This window comes from Elephantulus edwardii, unplaced genomic scaffold, assembly GCF_000299155.1.
Source record: "Elephantulus edwardii isolate Elephantulus edwardi_28Jun2011 unplaced genomic scaffold, EleEdw1.0 scaffold00139, whole genome shotgun sequence".
Lineage (NCBI taxonomy): Eukaryota > Metazoa > Chordata > Mammalia > Macroscelidea > Macroscelididae > Elephantulus > Elephantulus edwardii.
In genome coordinates this window covers 2,110,879-2,129,191 of record NW_006399889.1, presented here as the reverse complement: position 1 = coordinate 2,129,191, position 18,313 = coordinate 2,110,879, and the positions used below count along the sequence as shown (strand labels likewise).

The window sequence follows — 18,313 nt, the reverse complement described above, 5'->3', positions numbered from 1 at the left end:
TTTGGAAATAGGACATTAAACAATGTAGTCAGACAAGATAATGGTGGAATGGGTAAGGAAGGTGCTTGAGACAAATGAGAGAAACTCCTGAGTCTTGTAAAACTATTATAATAATGCAGGACAACTCCAGAAGGCTCAAAGAAATCATAAATGTTTTTCTTTTGCTATTTGCTTTTCCTACAATCTAAAACTCACAATAAATACTGGCTGATCAACTGATAGTATTTTTAGTGTTTTGTTTTTTTTTGTTGGTTTGGTTTTTTTTCTTTTGCTATTGTTGTTGTTGCTTTGTTTTTAAATGCAGTAATTCATGGAACCCAGACCCTTTTCATCTTTTGGCTTGTTAATCACCAACATGTTTGCCATACTCTTCAGCATCATATGTTTGGTGGGTATTTGGGTTTTTGTTTTGTTTTGGTTTGGTTTTTTTGAGGAGAGTACCACACCAATGAATGATAGAATTTTTCTCTTCTTTCCCTGCTCTCCATCAATTGTCACATCTAACTGCAAGGTAGGCTGAGAAATAAAGTCTATTATGTGCTCAGGAAGAAGAGGAAACAATTTGTAGAGCTAGTTTCTGCCACAGATTCAAAAGATTAAAATAATTGACCTGTATAAACAAGCAATTGTGGGAAGAGTGCTCTTGGCAGAGGGAACAATTGCAAAGAGGCTGACACAAGAAAGAATTTGAATGCCTGAGGAACATAGCAAATTACGGAGTGTCTAAAGCAGGAAAGCAAAGGATGGAGAAAGTGTTAAGGAATAAACAGATATAAAATTTGAAGATGAGTTAGCAATTTTATTACAAATTCAGTGGAAAATCATCAGAAGATTTAGCCAGGTGAGTGACATGAGCCAAATGTGTCATTCAAAAAGATGTGTTAAAATCCAAACCTCTACACTTATAAATATGACCTCGTTGGCAATAATCTTTCAAGATGTTACCAGAATAAACCAATTGCCTTTGAGTTAATTCTAACTCCAGGTGACCCCATGAGTGTCAGAATAGAATTATGCTCTGTAGACTTTTTAGTTGTTGATTTATTTCCTGCCATGCAACAAGATGCTCCTTAGAGGCAAGGATCGTGAAACTTCATCTCACACACTGTGGGCATATTGTCAAGGGAAGCAAATCCTTCAAAAGAGATATCGTGCTGAGGAAAAGAGAGAGTGAGAGAAATGGAGGAACCCTTTTAAGAAGATGAACTGACAGACTAACTATAATATTGGACTCAAGAATAATATGACTAATGGTAATTTTTGGACAGTAAGTATATGGCAAGGTTTAGATCTGTTGTTCACTGTGAGTTGTAGTGGATTTATAGGTACCTAACAATAACAATGCTTTCTTTCTGATGCGTCTCCGGGTAGATCTGAACCTTTTAAATTTTTTGGTTTACCGCTGAATGTATTACCTATTTGTATCACCAAGGGACTCCCAATCCAGTCTAAGTGGTGTCTTTCTAAAATGAGAGACACAAAGAGAATTGACAAAGGAAAAATGATACTGTGAAGAACTCCAAGCCAAGGAAGCCCTGAGGCTACCAGAAGTTGGGGGAGATGAGGAAAGAATTTGCTTTGAGATTTGAAAAGAATCATAAGGAGCTCTTGTGGCATTGTGGGTAATTGGTAACCCAAAGGTCCGCAGTGTTAACTGGTAAATGCAAAATCTGCAGTTCAAATCCACCAGCTAATCTGAGGAAATAAGATGGGTAGTATTCTTCTATAAAGATTTATAGCCTCAGAAACCCAATAGAGGGTTGTTATGAAGCAGAAATTACTTGATTGCAGTGGACTGGTTGGTTAGTGAGATGATTGTGGCCTGGACTATTTACATATAGTTTAACTTTGATGTTTACAAAGGTCTAATTAGTCTTTTCTTGTAGTTTTTAAAGAAGATATTCCCTCTGTAAATTCAAATTTGGCTTGCCCTTTTTAGTCTTTTTGCTAAGTATTTTAAGACTAGCATTTTCTTCTTTTTTGGAGAGCTTTTGAGTTCCATCAGACTCTTGTTTTCTCTTCTCAAATTCCAGCTTCTTGCAGCATACTTAGCCTGTACCTGTGCAATTTCTTTTTGTGCTTCTGGTTGGACATCTTTTTATTTTTCTTTTGAGTGGCAAGGGAGTTTACTGTTCTATTTATTCTTCTGGTAGATATTGATCAAGGCCAGGTTGTTCTTCAGACAAAACCTGGTCAAGGCTACACTGCTCTCCTGATAAAGGCTGATGAACTTTTCTAGGCTGCTTTCTGAGCCTATCCTCTTCAGCTAAATAGAGGTGTTTCAGATGATCTGGGTATCAGTTGGTGAACTGGGATTCCTGGGGAATTTGAGCATGTTTTTTCCTCCATAGTAATTACTTATAACTTTGCTGAATCTTCAACTTTCTTTGAAGTGCAAAACCTAGTCCTTCGTGGACACTTCCCTCAAAGGTTTTGGGATTATTAGCTCGCCACTGCCTCTGCCTTGTATTTCTGTCTTGAATTCAATCTGAGACACCACTTTGCCCCCCATCCTCAAACTCCGCATGAGGTCTTGCAGCTGGTTTCACTTGTGCCGTGACCAACCACTCTCTCTGGCCTTTATATCGATTTGGACTTCTAAGTCTCCAGAATTGCAAAACAGTACATTTCTGCTATTATAAGCTACCTGATTTGTGGTGATTTGTTACAACAAACCTAGAAGAGAAACACAGCCTCTCTCTTGATGATTGTGCGATATTCTCTGGTCATCACATCTGCTCCTGGGTGCGGGCAGGAGAAGAGTCGGCAGATGCACGCTGATGACATCATTAACCGTAAAAGCCCGTATTCACTACAGACTAAAAATATAGTGTAATTAGGGCACAAGGCCTGGTTTTTTTTTTGTTTCCACCAGCTTCAGCAATGTCCTATTTTTCTTTATTGCTTGTTCCTCTCCTGTATTGTCCAGTATTTCTCATATATTAAGGCTGAAAAGTGGGGTGGGGTGAGGGTGAGCAGGTAGAGACAGCTCTGAGTGTGTGCAAGTTAAGTCAATATTTGGAATCCACTTGGTCTCTGTAGTTCTTAAAAGGCCTGGAAGGGAGGGCCAATTAATGCAAGGGGTAAGGCTGGTGGCTGTGAGTATGGCTGAGACACCTGTTTCTTGGGAAGCTGAAGGCACTGCTAATTTAGTTCACACCACCCAACAGGAATATCTGGTTGGAGTAAGACATCAGTGATGAGGAAGCAATGGGATTTTCCTCTCCTGATATAAACTAGTGCCCCTCACTTCTGGGGTTCATATTTCTGCACTGTATAGCTCTATACACTGAAAGCAGAACTCTAACATCGGGCTTAGCAAGCTCTTTGAAGTTTTCCTAGTTATCCACAACTTTTTCCTTTCCTTCTTAGCCTCCCCTTGATTACCCAAGACAGTAGTGCTTAAACATCAGTGCACCAGAATCATAGTGGTCTGAGTCAAGGGATAGAAGACCTCAAGATTTTTCATTTCTAACAAGATGATGATACTTCATCTTTCTTCCTTTAGACATGTCATCAGGCAAAACCAGTCACTGGGACGAGACATCATGCTTGGCAAAGGATCTAACCAACCACAACCCACTGCCCCTGAGTCAGTTCTGACTCATAGTGACGCTCCGTCAAATTTCTGAGGCTAGAAATCTTCATGTGAGAAGATTACCTGAAACAGTGCATAGATATGAGTTGCTGAATTTTCAATTTGAAGTGAAACACATAACAAATGAAACACAAAAAATGAAATGCTTCGTGAGATGGATTGACAAGTGACAACCTACTGACAACTATGAGGCTAGCACAGAAGAGAACAATGTTTTGTTCAGCAATATAGAAGGGTGCCATGCGTCAGAGTCGACTCTGTAGCAACTAACCAGTTCGCAGATTTTGCTCAGATGATGCTGACCTGGGACCACCTTGAGAGCCCTGGGACCACATGGCATCAACAAGCAAGGCTATGCAATGTCAACTGAAAGTTGGTATATATACATAAAGACACAACTAATAACAACAGGAGCAAACCCCATTTGCATGGAGTCAAATTGTACTGCATTTACACAGAGTCGCATTGCTCCATAGGGTTCTCATGGATGTGATTTTTAGAGGCAGTTCATCAGGTCTGCTCTCCAAGGTACATTGGGATGGATTTAAACCACTGACCTTTTGGTTAGTAGCCATGTACATAACTGTTAGTACCACCCGGTGATAGAAGAAATAAGAAGATTGCTTGGTTGAACATCATGTTTGGAGGCACACTGCCAGGTGACTTTAGATTGATAAGCTCCCACCCTGATCTAGTTATGTCCTCACTAACTTCCACACTGTATCAGTCTTAAGTCATTATGATTGGATGCAGATTGCTGGCCCTTTTGGTGAGGTTTTCTTCTGCGCTACAGTGTACAGGCTTTGTGTGTGCATGCTTTTATAGACATATTGGCAGCACATGACCTCTGAGAAGTCTTCATAGACCTCTGCTTTTCTCTGTACGTGAAAGTAGCAGGTGCAAAGTGGCTAGTACCAATTTGGTTGGAAGAAAAGAACTTACTTTATTCTATTTTTTTATTTGATGTGATAAAAAGAAAAATGATATTGTCTATACCTCTTTGGGTTGCAGGGAATTAATTGGGAGCCATGAAAACCTTTTACTTTGTTCATATTAATTTAGCATCTACTTCATACAAGCACTCCTGTCTACAGTGTAAACAAAACAGAGTAAGCTCCTGATCAGATGGAGCCTTTATCTAGTAGAGAAGACAAGGAATAAATAAAAAAATTGAAAGCTAAGTATGTTGTATAACAAATCTAGGACAAAAAGGAAGCAGATTATAGGAGATAGAGGATGCTAGGTTGAAAGAATTGGCTCTCTCTCTCTCTCTCTCTCTCTGTGTGTGTGAGAGAGAGAGAGAGAGAGAGAGAGAGAGAGAGAGAGAGAGAGAGAGATGGCCAGGATGGCAGCTTTGACAATATGACATATAAACTTGATTTGAAAAGTGTGAAGGAGGGAGCATTGTGAATTTCTGTTAAGAATGGCTCCAGGTGGAAAAGACAGCAAGGGTAATATCCCTGAATTGACATACTTAGAATTTCAAGTAGTGGCTAAGAAGAGAGTAATGTGGTTAGTATGGAGTGATAAAAATGGAGAGGAACAAGATGCTACAGTGAGAAAGGTAAGTAGGCCAGACTATGTGGGGCCTTGTAAACCACTGTCCTGATTTTGGTGAGGGGTGGAGTCGCTGGAGGATTTTGCCAGAGGCAAAGTGTAGTATGATTTATAGACCAAAAGATCCCTTCTGACTGCTGTGTGGAGAGTCTGCTGGAGCGGAGAAAAGATGAAGCCAGAAGAAAAGTTAGGATGCAAGTTCTATAACAAAGCAAATGGAAATAGTTGATTAGCTCAGGATGTAAGGGTTAGGGTGGTGACAAAAGATTAAATTTTGGAGATGCTTTGATGGAAGATCTTGCCAACACAATTTATAATACAGGATGTCAGGTGTAGCTATAAGGCAGCAGGAAAGAGAGAGGGAGAAGAAAAAAAAAGATGGTAAGAAAGAGCATGAATAAATTAAGCAATGGAGATGCTATGAACCCAGATGGAGAAAATGTGGCAAAGAAAATGGAAACAGGAAAAGCAAATGTTAACAGTAAAAGAAAAGCAACAACAAAAATGAAATAGAAGTGCATGACCTGGTTGCTACAATCTCTCTGTTCATATACAATGCAGAATGTGCTCATAGTTGGAGTCAATCGAGTTGAGGGCTAGTATATGACAGACAGGTGAAGAGCCTTTGGTATGCAACTGCCTCTTTTAATCCTCACAGCAACTCTGTGGTAGAAGCAAATGCACATCCCAGAAGAAACATGCAAAGGCTTAGTCCAGTGAGGTACCACTTAGTTTTATTCTGAAGATGGACCTTTAATCTGGAACTGTCTGACTTTAAAAATCCCAATTCTCTACTGTACTGCTTATTTTTATGTTCACCTCCCTCCTGTATCTCTGTAGCCCAGACAGCCTTAAGCCTTCCTTGCCTTTCTCCTTACTGAGGGTGGTCTCACTGCCCACTCTATTTTTATCTCCTTTCAGAGCCCACTTTCCCTGAGGTTTCTAAAGTAACAAAGAAGACCACCTGGGACAGACTGGTAGTCCACAATTAACACGCTGCAAGCTCAGAGCATGCTCTGGGGAAACCGTGTAGAGCCTTGTCCCCCAGAGGAGGAGACAAAGCATTTGTAGAATCCTAGCAAAGGGTGGGAAATAGCTAAAATTTAAATAAAGCAACATGCTGATGGGCACCGAGAAAGCTGGGCCATGTGTAAAGGGGTGAACATCAGCTTTGGCGCAGAAGCTGACTTGAGTCCCATTTCCTTGGAAATGACAGGATTAAGGAAAAGGAAGTATATTGATCTATCCCAAACATACTGCCCTGAGTCAATCCCGACTTCTAGCAACACTAAGGGACAGAGTGGAACTAGCCCAAAGGATTTCCAGGGTTGTAAATATGTGTAGAAGCAAACTGTCTCGTTTTTCTCCCATGAGGGGCTGGGGTTTGTAGTTGAGTGCTCAATCACTGTAACCACCAAGAATCTAGACAATGTAGCTGAAAGTCATCTACCTGCAGCTTTGTACCTGGTTTGGAAATCAAAGTTTTTCTCGTATGTCAGAGAAACTTCAGCTCCCTACTGGATGTGGTAGGATCCACTGTCCCAAGTCTACACATTTCCAAAAGAAAAGTTCCAGAAAGTCTATAGAGAACAAGATTTTTCAAGTCTGTATTTTTTTACTATTATACTAGTTTATTTACCAAATTCAAACACATTGTTTTCTAGAACAGACTCTTCCAATCTCTCTTACCACCCCATCAAATTGTACAACCCCATGATCAATGCCCTCTTCCCCCTGCACATCCTCACCCCTCTGCTTCCATCCTCCCCCAGATCCTTGGATCTTTATACTCATTCTACAATAATGGTTTTAATACAGGATTTGTTCTTGTGGGACTGAGTTCATTCACTCAGTGTAATGCTCTCCTGTCCTTCCCGAGTTAGGTAATGATTTACAAAATCATTGTTCCTGCGTGCTGCATAGTATTCCATTGTGTGAATCTAATTTCTCAATCAAGGCTGTATCTTTTGTTCACTCAGGCTCCCAGAACAAAGCTGCCTTTGCTGCTTCTACATTTTGTTCCCATGGTGGGTGTCTTCCTAACCAAGTAACATGGCCCAACTTCTAGTCTGGCCATGTTCTATAAGAATCACTAACCCTTCTCTGTGGTGTCAAAAGACTTCTGTGAGTACTTGAGACAATGACCCGATGGTGCAGTGAAAGCAGTGGTGCTGAGATATTAACACGACCGTCAAAAATCATTTCCCTGCCTCAGGAAATGACAGATAGGCTGACTCTTGATTACAGCCAATCTCTTAGGCTTCTCCAGAGAAATACAGGTTTGTCCTAGATGAATGTGGTCCAATGGGAAATTCATGCAGAAAAAGAATTTTCACACAGTTAAATTTTCCCCTCAGGATTTTCTACCTTTATCTCTTCCTCTTGCCCATTATGAATTCTCCACAATTCCTCTCAACAAATTATTGTCAAAGACTCCCTACTTTCCAAGGTATGGTATTTGACTATTACTTTCTCTTCTACCAGATCAGGACTTGAGTGGCAGGGATGCCCTAGTGTTTCACGTGTAGACAGGTTTACCACACAGGAGGGTGAGGCCACAAACAAGCCTGGCTGAGTGCAATCAAGAGAGCAAGGGAGGAAAGGCAATGGATGGGAGGATAACGAGCTCAGAGGCTTCCAAAGGTATGTTCTATAAAAGGGTCTATCTCCTGTGATGCTGTCAATGCCATTATCACAAGCTGTTAAGTAGAAGCAGGTGCAGTATAATTTTATTTAAAATACAAATTTTAAATTTTTAAAAAAAATTTCATATTGGTTTCCATACACATTTGTATACAATGTGTTTTTATATTGTTGTTGTTAGGTGCTGTCGAGTTGTAGACGACTCATAGTGACCCTATGAATGAAAGGCCTGAACACTGTTCGTACATAGAGTTTCCGGAGGTAAGCCATTACGGAAGTGGATGCCACTCCTGCTTCCAGGCTTGTTTTAATTGGGAAGCTCCAGCAAACACTGTCCACCATGGGTAACCATTATCGCATTTGACACATCAGTATCACAGTGTTCAGCAACACAGCAACCAGGAGTTACCTCTGTACAGCAATGTACAGACCAGTGCTATCCCACCTAGAAGAATGTTTGATGAAAAACAATTTGAACCAGGCCTGAGGGCCACAGATAAGTTACAATAATATTATGTCAGAAAGACTGGCTTCAATTGCCTGAGCCTGAGATTCTTTAACTAGAAGACAGATTTGTTGTTGTTATTCACATCCTGCAGTGGGCTCTGACTCAGAGTGACCCTCCACCGGGGGAAGCTGCCAGATCCTGTGCCTTCCTCACAGTCTTTACTGTGTTCCAAACCCGTTGTTGCAGCCACTGTGCCAATCCAAGTTGATTAAGGTTTTCCTCTTTTTCTATGGCCATCTACCTTGCTAAGCGTCGTGTCTTTCTCCAGGGACTGGTTCCTTCTGATGACATGCCCAAAGTACATGAGATGAAAAACAACCTTACTTCTAAGGAGCCCCCTGACTGCTCCTCTTTCAAGACATGTTTGCTTGTTCTTTGGGCAATCCATGGTATGTTGTTGTTATGTGCCATTGAATCGCTTGCGACTCATAACGATCCTATGTACAACAGCCCTAAACTCTGCTCTGTTCTGTGCCAATCGCACTGTCTCTGTCACACCCGTCCCGATTTCCCCAGTTACTGAATCAATCCACCTCATAGAGCACCTTCCCCTCCTGAGCTGTCCCTCTGCTCTCCCAAGCATGATGTCCCTCTCCAAGGACAGGTTCCTCCTTACAACATGTCCAAAGTATGTCAGACAAAGCCTCAGAATCTTTGCTTCCAAGAAGCCACCCAGTTTAACCCTCTCCAGGATGAATCTGTTTGTTTTCCTAGCAGTTCATGGTACCCTCAATACTCTTCTCCAGCACCATAGCTCAAAGGCATCAATTCTCCTTCTATCCTCCTTAGTCATTATCCAACTTTCTGATGCATAACAATTGATAGCAAAGACCATGGCCTGGATCAGACACACCTTAGTCTCAAGAGAGACACCATTGCTCTTCGGCACTTTGGAGAGGTCCCTAACAGCAGACTTTCCCATTGCAATATGTCTTTTCATTTCCTGGATACTGGTGCCAAGAGTGTTGACTGTAGAGCCAAGCAAACTAAAGCTGTGAACAATCTCAATCTCTTCACCATCCATCCTGATGCTTCCAATTGGTCCAGTGGTGAGAATCTTTGTCTTCTTGACATTGAGCCTCAATCCTTATTGGAGACTGTAGTCTTTGACCCTCTGCAGCAAGCACTTCAGGTCCTCCTCAGTTTCAGCAAGCAGGGTTGTATCATCTGCATAATGCAGATTGTTGATAGATCTTCCACCAATCTTGATCCCACATTTCTCCTCATAGAGCCCAGCATATATTTAACATTTCGCCCCCCCAAATACTACAACTTAAAGCCATTTATTCTTCTTTGGTTTTCCTTAATCATTGCCTAGCATTCATAGGCATACGAGGTGACACAATTAACATGGTGTGAGTGGGGTGTACCTCATTTCTCAAAGTGCAATCTCATTCTTTGATACTTTAAAGAGGTCTTTTACAGAAGATTTGCCAGTGCAGTACATCTTTTGGTTTCTTGACTATTGCTACCATGGTTGTTGGTTGTGGATTTGAGTAAAAGGAAATCCTTGACAACTTCAACCTCAAGTTGTCCATTTAAGAGCAGAAAAGAGAAAATGACCATCTTGAGCAATGATGCTCTCCCTATACAAAGAGCCAAAATCTTACATGCTGGGACAAAACCCTTTTGGGTAAGTGAAGAATTCAAACTAGCTTGTAGGCCAACATAATCGAAACAATAAAATAAAAAACATAGATGTTTTTCCACAGACCTGTTATTCCATAAAGGTTTTCTAAAGGTTTACTCAGTGCAAAGGTTATTGGTAGAACATAAGCATGTATAAAACATGGACTTGTTCTCAAAGAGCATAATCTGCCAATAAAAGACACTATTTGAGTGAAATACACAGCTAAAATGATATGAAAGAAATTTTGCTTATGCCTAGTGAAATCCAATTTTTGTTGACCCTTGACTGAAGGTGTGTACCAGGATACAGTTCTATTCTACGGAGTTTTCAGTATCTGATTTTTTTTTCCTTTAGAAATAGATTTCCAAGTGGTTCTTCCGTTGTACTTCTGAGTAGATGTGAGCTTCCAAATTTTTTTATTAGCAGGTATGGTTAGCAGGTGAACACATTGACTCTTTGTACCACTCAGGGACTCTGGACATCAGAGAAGGGACTTAATTTGCTCTAGATTAGATGGTACAATTGTTAAGCACTACACTCCTTATTGAAGAGTTGAGAGTTTAAATCTATCCAGAGGTAACTCTGGATAACAGAGGCCTAATGATCTGTTTCTAAAAGGCCCCAAACTTAAAAACCTTTGGAGCAGTTCTACTCTGTACATATGACATTGCCTCAGTCTAAATAGATTCCACATAAACTAATAATGACAACAGTGTGATGTCATTGTGATTTCCCACTGAAGAGACTATGACTCAAAGTGACCCTGGTGAACACTAGATCGGAACCTTTTCTTAACCTGTGCTATCCTCACCATCTCTGAAATGGTCAACCGCATTGCTGTAGGCACTGTGTCAATCCATCTTGTTGAGAATCTTCTCTTTCTCTGATCTAACTTTCCCAGCAGGATGGTTTTTTCCCCCAAGGTTTAGTCTCTGTTAACAAAAAAGTTGAGACCTAGATTGAGCTACTGTACTAGGCTTTCGTGAAGGAGAAAGAGGAAGAATGGATGGAATATTCAGATATTTCAGATGTCAGAAGTGCCTAGGGTAGAGGAGACAAACAGGAAAATGGTTGGAAACAGGCTGGGGAAAACACATCTCATCCAATCAAGGAGAGATCATGGAAGATAGTATTTGCTAACTGAAGAGCTTATTTATAGTGGTGGTGGAATCAGTAAAGCTCAGTATACTTGAAGAAAACAATATTTCTTGTAACTATTTTTAATCCAGCCCCCACACTCAGTAAATGTAACATTGAACTAAAGAGAGCAAAGTGACTTAATGTGTCTTTTATAAAGATGGCTGAGGGTGTATGTGAAAGACATGCAGGAGTGAGGTGGTTGGTTTTGGGTGCCATTAAGTCTAGTATGACTCAGAATGACCCTCTGAACAAAAGATCTATGTTCTATCCTGTACCGTCCTCACAGTTTCTGACACACAAGAGCCCATGGCAGCAGTCACTGTGTTAACCCATCTGGCTGAGGGTCTTCTTCTCATTGGCCAACCCACCATCATTTCCAGCATCATGTCTTTCTCCAAGGAATAGCCTATCCTAGTACAATGCCCAGGAGTGAGAAGGTGATCTCAAATATTCAGGTGGAACTTGGGAGGGTCTGAACAGAGGTAGCAATGGTGACATTAGAAAAGAGGAAGTGAAAATCCCAAGAAAGCAGATGCAAATAGCTGCAAGTAGTCTCTAGCAATTAAGAGTTTTGAATTATCGTGGCCCACAGAAACAAGGGTAGTATACAGATTGCATAGCAAACCAATCTCTTACACAACAGATTTTTACCTGTGTAGGAAACAGGCAATGGAGCATGATGCAAAGATGGCAGACTAAATAATTCATAGCGCTGTGGTCAATTGTCATCGTGGAGTAAGACACAACTATTTTCCTACATTGGTCAAAATTTAATGCACATGAGGTGCATGCGATACAACAGGTACAAACCCTTAACTTCCACTGGACTGAATTGGACTATTTAGAAAAATTTAAACCCTGCTAGGGTTTAATTATAGTCTAACCATGGCCAAATTAGGCTAAAGAGAGAAGAACCTCTGCCCCAAACTATAAAGACAGGAGCAGATGTGAGAAGGACCATACTCCTAGGGAAACACTAAGAGGCACTCCCCTGCTGTCAAGGTCATACCTGGCTCAGGAGGATGAGAGCGACTATCTTAGGGCTGTTTGCTATTTTTTTTTTTTTTGCCTTTCTACTTGAGTTGGGGGGTGCATTGAAGAAGAAATAAAATTCCAAATATTTCACCTTCATTTCACATTTCCACTTCATCTGCAACATGGACATGCCCCTCACTCTACGAGTGATACTCTTTAGTAGGCTGCCTGGGCCTTGAAGGGTGTTTGGTGAAGTACAATTAATAACTGCTAACAGCTCTATTATATTGTACACCCAAGAATAAGCCAGCCCGTTTATCTTCATAACACAAATAAGAAGCATTATTTAATGAGATACTAGGAGCATTTCCAGAAAGAAATGCTCATAATATAGTGTAAGGACAAGAAGAAAATGACTTTTTAAAAGGATCAACATCACTCGTTCAATGATTGACTATCTCTCACGTGCCAAGACCTATGTTCGTCACTGAGAGGACAGATGTAAACAAAGAACAAAGAAAGCAAGAGTCCTACTCTGAAGGAGCTGATGCTTCATGAAAGAGGCAGTCTGTAAGACTGTAACAGGTAAACAAGGTAGTTACATCGTGGTGAGGAACGCTCATGGTGTGGTGGTTAAGCCCTCCACTTTTAACCAATAGGCTACTGTTGTGAAATATCAAGTGAGAAGTAATCCATAGCTGACCCTCCAGCAGGCTTTCATTGCATTGGACGAGATTGCCCGTCTTTCTCCTACAGAGCACCTAGTAGATTCAAACGGTGTACTTTTGGGTTGATAGTGCAATTCTTTAACACTAAACCACCAGAGTTACCTAACAGGTTTAAAATATTAGTCAATTAAAATATTGATAGTTTTTTAAATAAAAGTTTTTTTAAAAGTAATTTTAATCTGTCAGCTGCTCCAAGGAAGAAAAGATATATCAGTCCACTTCTTTAAAGATCTGAAGATTTGGTAACCTCATGGGATTAGTCTGTTGTATAAGGTCACCATGAATAAGAATCAACTCAATGATAATGAGTTTTTGAAAGCTAAGTAGCAGTAAGGGAAGTGGGCATTAAGTGCTTAGCTGCTAACTGAAAGGTTGGTAGTTTGAGCCCACCAGTTGCTCTGTGGGGGAAAGATGTGACAATCTGCTTCTGTCATGATTACCTCCTCAGAAATTGATTATAGTGGTTCTTCTCTGACTTTCTGATAGGCAACATCATGATAGATGGAGAGAACAGTAAGATTGCCAGCGACTTCATCTTATTTGTATCTGCAATCAATACACTTGGTACTAGCACTCAAAGATCAGGAGACATACTGTACTGGAAAGTCTGTGGTAATGCGCCTTTCCAAATTATTGGGAAGTAATTATGTCTGTTTGAGGACTAAGGTGCAGCTGATGCAGGTCATGGCTTTCCAATTACTTGGCATGTAACGTAGAACTAGATAACTAAAGATGATAGAAGAAAAATTGCTATCTTTGAGTTGTAGTATTGGAAAAGAGTGCAGATTTGTCCTGGAGAAGGCGAATGATCCTTTGAGGCAAAGATGATTAATATTTGTCCCACATACTTTGGGCATGTTGCTAGGAGATGCTATTCCTTGTGAATTTATAACCTGAAAACCCACTGGAGGGTTGGCTGTAAGTCCAGTTCTACCTTGACAACAATATGTTTGAGTTCTTTTGTAGCCTACACATTTACTTTAACAATATGGAGGTAACTGGTGACTTTGGCGTAAATACGCAGAATGTTAGACATGACTTTCCCAGGTTTTGTGATCTGAGAAATTAAGCTAGAACTGAAAACAGTGCTTGTGTCATCCATTTACCTTGCTCCATTTCTGGATTACTTATTAGTATTTATAGTACCAGCAGCATCTTAAAAATTCCCTTGTTGTGTTTGTTAAGTGTTGTACCATCAAGTCAACGACAACTCATATGGATGATATGAGCTATAATAACAGATCATGAAAATGCCACATGATAGACCAAGGTTCAGATCTGTTCATGAAACTTCAAATCACATACTTTGGGCATGTTGTCAGGAAGGACTAGTGTTTGGGAAAAAGACATCATGCTGGGAAAAGAAGAGGGTGAATGAAAGAGTGTTAGACACTATGGCATGCTCAGGCTCAGTGTGTGTGTGTGTGTGTGTGTGTGTGTGTGTGTGTGTGTAGGGAATTGTGTTGCTAATTCAAAGTCTGTGTGTATCTCTGGAGGTTCAAACCTGGTTTCTCAGGAGAAATTGGCTTTCCTTTGATTTACAATCTTGACAATCCAGAGGAGGGTTGTTGTGAGTCAGAACCTGCTTGACAGCAGTGAATGAGTTTTCACTTATACACAAATAAACCTGGAGGGACAATCAGTAAGCACTTAGCTGTTAACTGAAGTTTGTGGTTTGACCCACGCAGTAACTCCATAGGAGAAAAGACCTGGCAATCTACAATTTTCGAGATTGAAACCTGGAAAACCAAATGGGACAGTTGTACTATCACCAGTGCTTACAAAATTAATTCAGCATCACCTAACAACAACTCTCACTCACTTCCACTGCTGTCACGTCAGAACCGACTCATAGATGACAGTACAGGGGGGTTTTCAAAGGCTGCAAATCATATGGGAGGAGATTGTCCATGTTTTTTGCTGCAAAGCAGCCAGCGGATTTGAATCACCTGTCTTAGTATCAGCAGCAAAACTCCTTATCCACCAGGCTACTGGAGCTCTCTAATACTTGGTATAATAAAATAAAGTGACTCTTATTCAAGCTTGTTTCTAAGTACAAACAAATCTTGAAAGGAAGCCCTTGGGAGAAGAGAAGCCGTGTGCCCTGTGCTAAGTTACTCATGAACCATCTCAGCTCTGAAAGGTTGAGGCCAGAGACTTTGGTCACACTCTGCTGACACTCCAGACAGACAAGGTCTGAAGGATTAGAGTTCACACTCAGAAACGTGATGCAATTCCAACGCCGCTGCCCCTCTCACAACTGCCCCTTACACATCCCGCAGAGGGAAGTTGGACCCTTTCACACTGTCCCTCAGGTAGCGGACCTCGTGCAGATAGTATGGGTGGCCCTGACAACAGTGTTTTCTGGGAAAGCACAGTTTTCTGTCTAAAATAATCTCTTTCACTGCAACATAAAACAAGATAGAAGCTTTGTTTTTTCTTATCTAAAATATAAATAATATAATAATATCTAAAATATAAATAAGGCCAGTACATTATTTCTGATGGTATAAATGGGCAGTCATAGTCCCTTATTGTGCATGTGTGTTTCTCTCTATAAGCAGAGCAATACGGGAGTTTATGTAGACTAAAAGAAACAAAACAAAAATCAACAACCACAAAATAAACCAGAAAACGAAAATCTCAAACTCACTTCAATTGATCGGAAATGGACTCATAATTAACCTTCCATCGGTTTCCAAGAATGTAGTATGAGTTGACCCTATAAACAACAGATTGGAACCTTTCCCTGTTCTGTGCCATCCTCATGATTTCCGCTATGGTCAAGCCCATTCTTACAGTCCCTGTGTCTATCTATCTTGTTGAGGATCTGCTCTTTCACTGACCCTCCACCTACCCAGCATGATGTCTTTTGTCCAAGGACTGGCCCCTTCTGTCAACATACTCAAAGCACGTGAGGCTAGTTTCACCGTCCTCGCCTCTCAGGAGTTCTCTGGTTGCACTTCCTTCAAAACAGATGTGTATGTTCTTTTGATAGTACATAGTTTATTCACCAACTCTCCACAGTTGAAAGACATCAGTTCTTCTTCAGTCTTCTTGATGCATTTTTCAACTTTCAGGTGTATACAAAGCAATTGAAAATACGACAGCTTTGGTCAGGTGCAATTTAGTTTTTAAACTGACTTTAGAGTTGTTCTTTAGCGCTTTAAAGACGACCTTGACAGCTGATTTTTCTCTTGCAACAGATCTTTTGATTTCTTGACTGCTGCTACTCTGGGTGTTGATTGCGAACCCAAGAAAAAGGAAATCTTTGACAACTTCACTATTTTTGTCAATCATGATGCTGCTTATTGGTCTATCTGTGGGAATTTTTTGGTTTATTTTTTAAACATTGAGATTAATCCATATTGAATAATTAAGTCTTTTTTTATCTTCTGTAGCAAGTGTTTAAAATCTTTACTTTCTGAAAGCAAGGTTGTGTCATAGACCTGACATAGATTATTGAAGTCTTCCTCCGATCCTGATACCACATTCTTCTCCATATAGTCCAGCTTCTCAATTTTGCTCAGTATACAAATTAAATAGGTATGGAGAGAGATACAACCGTGACACACATATTCCCTGATTTTAAATCACATATTGTTTCTGTATTCTGTTTAGATAGCTGTTGCTCATCTATGCATGAATTTCACATGAGCACATTTAAGTATTCAGGGAAAAGTCATGATGCCCTTTTAGCTGAATGATCAGGGGAGGTTTTACGGAACAGCAAGGATGTGAAAAAGAGAAGCCTTGTGCTTATGGGTTGTGGAGGTACATTCCTAATACAGAGGATCAAACTCACTGCCAATGACTCATTTCCGACTCATCGTGACCCTGCATCAGGCTTCTTAGCCTGTGCATTGCAAATTGGGGAGACTGCCCATCTGTCTGTCTCAAAACTGATAGATTTGAGCTGCTGGAAATACACAACCTTTGGATTAACAGAGCAACAGCCTACACGGCCAAAACTCCCCAGTAAAGTGAATATGGTGGTGATGGTAGTGGTGTAATATCAAATTGAAATGAACCCATACCTAAGCCTCCACTTGGTTTTCAGAGGCAATTAACCACAGGAGAGGAGATTGCCCATCTTTATCCTGCAGAGTGGCTGGTGGTTTCGAACCATGTGCCTTCAGGATTGCAGCACAACATCTTACTGCTAGGCCACCAGAATTCCCTAGTAAGGGACTGGTGTAAAAACCTTGAGGTGGGAAAATGATGCTGCTTGAGGATCAGGAAGGAGGCCAATATGCCTGGAACAGCAGGAGTTAGGCAAAACACAGAGGGATGAGTGCAAAGCTAGAAGGAAGCCAGATTATACTCAGCTCTTTGCTCAGAGTGAAAGAGAGGGTGTTACAGACTATTGAGCAGAGAACTGCTGCATTCAAACTTGGGACAGTATCTCTCTGGCCACTGTCTAGGAAAGATGAGTGTCAGTAGTGAGGTTGTAATCACAGTCCAGGTGGGAATTGATGGTGAGTGTGATGGCTAACTTTATGTTTCAGTTTGCTTAAGCTATAATTTTCAATGGTCTGGCTGACCACTTTTCATTTTGTGGTCTGGCCTGCACAATCAGTTTGAAGAGGTCTGTATTCATGATAAAAAATTACTTTTCTGGCAAAGTACTTTTTCTCTCTTTCCTCCCTCCCACCCCCATCATCTTCTGACTCCAGATCATGTGATATAAGAAACCTTCTGTCAGCTACCTGATCAGATTTAGGATTCATTCATGCCTGCAATCTTATGAGCTAGCTTTCCATCAACACACCTTTTAAGATATATGTGTATATCCACGTTGTGGGTTTTATTCCTCAGCCTAAGATAGTTCTGGAGAGAAGGGCTATTTCTTCATAACTGCTTGTTACCAGTTTTGTCCCAGCTGTCTCTTCCTGGCTCCTGGATGGGCCATCCTCTCACCCTGCCCATATGGTGCTCAGGACTCAGGTCAGCCTCTCATACCCACTGTGCACATCCTAGGCAGGCAGTAATTCCCTGGGACTTGCAGGATTTTTGCCCCTCATACAGAAACACCCTCTGACTTAAGGCTTACTGTAAAATTCAAGCATCTGACACTCCTTACCTCTTCTAGTTCCAACTCAGATCTCATAATCACTGGCTTCTGTATGACCTTGGACATGCTACTAAAGACATGAGTTCCCTGACGACTAGCTGTTTGGGGATAGAGGACAGGAGACCACCGCCTTCACAGACTTGCTCAGACAGGTGGCTGGAGCTCAGAGCACATTCAAGGGCATCTGTTGGGCACAGATGGAGGAGGTGTTGTGGCCCGTGGCCACCATTCTGCACATTTGCTGAGGTCCAAAGAGGCAGATCCTGCCACTCCCACCTGTACACAGGAAACCACACATGGCCCAGCAATGTGATCTGCTGCAATTTTATCAAAGCTCCAAACTTGAGGTATAAGGCTGGGCTGCATGCCTCAGAGAAAATGCCTCCAAGGTGGGGAATGTGTCATTTCATCTATGATTACATTTAAAAGCTTTGTAGTGGTTAAAGAAAAGAAAAAGGGG

The 18,313-nt window shown here is 41.0% G+C and overlaps 1 pseudogene; it reads right to left on the bottom strand.

The window, feature by feature from the left end:
* Positions 1 to 1,865: 1,865 nt before the first annotated feature.
* LOC102864770 lies at positions 1,866 to 3,933 on the bottom strand (annotated as a pseudogene).
* Positions 3,934 to 18,313: the final 14,380 nt, after the last annotated feature.